Genomic DNA, 4,322 nt, shown 5'->3' with positions numbered 1-4,322 from the left:
CGGCGGATGATTCATGCGCTCGCCGCAGCGCCGGGGCCGGGGCCGCAGAGACACGTGCTCGCCGCCGGCCCCGAGCCCTTTGTACGGCCGCGGCCGCGGCCTCGCCCCTGCAGGCAGCCCCGGCGGGACGCTGCCACGTGTGTCCGTGCTGCGCGATGCCCCTCACTCGGTCTCAGTCCTGCTCGAGCAGGGCCCCCGCCCCGTGTCCCCTCAGCCCTTCTGCTGTGGGAGGCTCCCCTGGGGCCTGTTCCCAGCACAGGGCATGGTACTTGGCTCACCTCGGCTTCCGTTTCCAGGGGCACCAGCTGCCTTTCTCTGACGCAGCCCTGATCCCTCTCCCAGCAGCTGGACAGTGCAGTTTGCCTGCGGTTCCCCCTCTGCTTGTGGTGTCCCTGGCTGCGGGGGATTCGCCTGGTTAGCATGTCTCTCATTCCACTCGTTTGCATCCCTTCCCACAAGCCAAGGGTGCTGTCCCCTCCAGCACCAGGACTGGCCAGGTTTAAGCTTGTAGCTTGAAGATTCCCAAACCAGGTGGGAGCCACCAGTCCAGCATGGCCCAGCCCCAGTGATTCCCGGTCTGGTGACGTCCTAGTGGTTAATGTCTCCTGTTACTGCCCTTGTGCTTTCTTTCTCTGCCTGACCTGCTGTTCTGCTCTAGCCCCGATCCCCCACAGTGCCTGACTATCACCTTACTGCTGCCAGCCAGCATCTCCACTTTCCACCCCCTGCAGCGCCTGGCTCTACCTCTGCACCTGACTCAGCCATTTGGGGTCTCCACAGACCCCCATGGCCCCAGTTAACCTGTGCCTCCCCTTTCAAAAGCGGGTGAGTGGTTTGTGACCAGATGAAGAGCAGTGAGAGGACCCCTCACACAGCAACGATTCTCCAACATCCCCTGACAACCCTTCACTCTCAGCCTGGGTTAGAAGCAAGGCTCTTTGCCTGTTGAAACTTACTGCCTGACCCTGCGTCCTGGGAGAAACCATCGCCTTACTTCCCCCACCCCCTCCATCATCTGGCAACCTAGTTCTCCTGCTTCTCCACACCTGATCTCCTGCTCTCTTCACAAACCTGACCCCCTGCCTTTGTACAGCTCACCCAGTCTGTTCCATCTGCCTACTTGGACCTCCTGTTCCCCCACACCTGACCCCTGCCCCCCGACTCAGCTCTCCCACCTTCCCCATCTCAACCTCTTGCTTCCCTCACTATAGCAAGACCCCTTCCCCACATTTTCCTCAGAGCCTTCCCTCATGAATCCAGCTTTTCCCCAGCACAATCAGTTCTTCCCCCTGACATCCCCTTGGGCAATCAGCTTCCCCACCCGATCCCAACCCAAGGATGGATCCAAGGGAACCTAAGAAAGGTCTGTGAAGTGGGCAGCTATTAATCTGTCCGCTTTGTCCTTCGTTGTCCTACTCTGCTTTGGTGCATCCTGCCACATCTCTGAAGCAGCCCGCCTTGATAGTGCCCAGTCTGTGGGCAGATGGGTGAGGCATAGCACAGCTAGGGGCTTTATGCATACTTTAATAGTGCCATGATGTGGCCCATACTGGCCAAGGTCTACCTGAATTCTGGTTAAGAAAAGGCCAAAGACAGTGCAGGACAGGGAGTGGGATTATGAAGAGGCCTGATTCTTGGAAGAGAAAGGAACAGGGACAGTGTGGGTCATGGGGTAGTGGGGAGGGGTTAGGGCAATGTGGTATCTGGGCAAGAGCCAGTGTCTCTGGGGCAGCGCAAAGCACAGATCTGGTGAGGGGAATGAGCTCAGGTTGAGGGCACATGATGCCAGGTCTCACCAGGCATGTTTGTGGGAGTGTTTGGACCGCATAAGTAGCTGCTCCTGTCCTACAGGAGGGGTGGGCAATATATGGCCTGCAAGCCAGATCTGGCCTGCAAACTGATTGGATCCAGCCCGCAGACAGGCGCCCACCAATCCATAATATCCAGCTGGCGGCTGCACCTGCAGCACTCCACATGGGGCTGAACTGCTCCTGCTCCTGCTCCTGCTCCTGCTCCTGCTCCTGCTCGGGGCAGCCCCTACCATGCTTCTGCCTGCACCTGTCCCATGCCAGCCAGACAACACCATCACAGCCCTGGCCAGTGCACACAGCTCCCCAGCAGGACTGCTGCCAGTGCAGCTGCAGCTGCCCGGGTACTGCTCAGCTCCTGCCTCCAGCAGATCCTCCTCCTTCTCTTGCCCCTGCTGTGCTGCTCCAGGCAGCAGGCAGCACAAGGAAGTTGCAGAGATGCTGCTGGGCTCCACACATCCAGCCAGGTGGGTGGGGAGGCTGCAACCAGGCAGTTTCTTCCCCAGCACAGGGGGCTGCAGCTCCATCTTCAGCTCCTAACCACCTTCCAACCACTTGGCTGCCCACAGGAAGCTGCTCACGGCACTAGGTGGGTGGAGTGGGTGGAAGGCAGCCAGGAGCAAGAGCTGGAGCTGAAGCCCTGCACACTGAGGTAAGAGCTGCCCAGCTGCAGCTCCCCCCCTCACCTTGCTGGGCGTGTGGTGCCTGGCACGGATCCCCACAGCTTCCCTGCACTGCCTGCTGCCTGGAGTGGTGCAGCAGGGGCAGGAGGAGGAAGAGGAACAGCAGGAGGTGGGGGGAGCTGAGCAGTACCTGGGCAGCTGCAGCCGCATGAGGAGCAGTCTGCTGGAAAGCTGTGTGTGACACTGGCCAGGGCTGGGATGGTGCTGTCTGGCAAGCATGGAATGGGTATGAGTGGGAGCACATTGTAGGCTGCCCCTGGCTAAAGCAGGTGGAGCTCGGCCCTATGCAGAGCACTGTGAGGGCAGTCAGGGACTGGATAGGGGAGGGGATGGGAGGAGAGTGGACTGCACCTGCACCAACATCCCACCAGGGTGAGCTTTGCTGCATGTGCCCCCTGTTCCCTCCTTCCTCCCACCCCTGGCTGCCTCCTGGCACCTAGCACAAGGTCAGCCCCGCCTACACACACATAGGTTCATATCTCCCACATTCAAGAGAGAGACTTTATTTTGAGCTATTATGCAATTGCCTCTATATACACTACTCAGGACAAAAATCATTTTTTGAAATAGTTTGATAGTTGGTAGGGTTGGAAGGGACCTGAGCAGATCATCAAGTCCAACCCTCTGCCATGGGCAGGAAAGGATGCTAGGGCCAAACGACCCCAGCAAGGTGATTATCTAGCCTCCTTTTGAAGACCCCCGGGGTAGGAGTGAGCACCACTTCCCTTGGAAGTTGGTTCCAGATCCTAGCTGCCTTATATTTTAATAAATAAAATTAAAATATGTTATAGTAGATATCTGATTTTTAGTATATGATTTTTTATCTATAATTTGTCAAAATTATGTCTTCTGAAAGATTTTGTGTGTGGTAGAGGTGCACCGATGCATTGATCCAATATCAGATCGGCACCAATATAAAGAACATTGTCTGTGTCGGAAATCGGCCTGATATGGCCAATAATTTGGCTGATAAATGGCCCATTCATGCAAACACCACAGTGCAGGAGCACAGCCTGGCAGCTTAAAGAGCAGTGTCCACTTGTTAAGTCTGGTGTGGTGGATGGGGAGGGGAGGCGTCGGGGGGCACAGATCAAAGCCACTGTGTTGAGGGAGAAGTGGGCTGGGGCAGGGGCTGGGGCAAGTGCTGCCCTGTTGGGGTGGGGAGGGTGCAGGACTGAGCCATGGCTCATCCAGGGGGCACAGAGAGGTGGTGGCAGGTTGGGGGGCGGCAGCTCCCACTGCTGCATGCTGTTCGTCCAAGAGTTGCTCATCCAGAGGCTAGTCCGGTGCTTGCTCACTCATCTGGTGGCTCCCACCACTGCTCCTGCCGCTGCTCCCACCACTCATCTGGGAGAGCATGGGGGGGGGTGCATGTGCCCCCAGATCTGCGTGGGGCAGGGTGGGCTCTTCCCAGTGGGGGCTGGGCTGGGCTCCGCTTGAGGTGGGCGGTGGTGGCTCTGGGAGGAGGTTACAGGTGGAGGCTGCAACCACCACAAAATTTGCCTTAGCCCCCACAACCCCCCTTCCAGCATTGCTACTGCCTGCCCTGAGTGCAGCCTGGTCCAGTCCCTCCCCACTGGGAAGAGCTTGGCATAGCCCCATCCCACCCTGCCCTGTGCATATCCGGGGGCACATGCCCCCCTCCAGTGCCCTCCCAGATGAGCAGTGGGAGCAGTGGCAGAAGCTACCGGATGAGCAGGCGAGCGCTGGACGAGTAGCTCTCAGGTGAGCAGCACAAAGCAGCAGCAGCCCCCTACCCTCCCACATCCCCCAGACGATGCCCTGGCTGGGCAGCCCCTGCCTCAGCCCCAGCTCCACTCTTCCCTCACTG

The sequence above is a fragment of the Gavialis gangeticus genome, unplaced genomic scaffold (genome assembly GCF_001723915.1).
Source record: "Gavialis gangeticus isolate Ggan-Ray unplaced genomic scaffold, GavGan_comp1, whole genome shotgun sequence".
Taxonomy (NCBI): domain Eukaryota; kingdom Metazoa; phylum Chordata; order Crocodylia; family Gavialidae; genus Gavialis; species Gavialis gangeticus.
Note: the sequence above shows the minus strand (reverse complement) of the source record.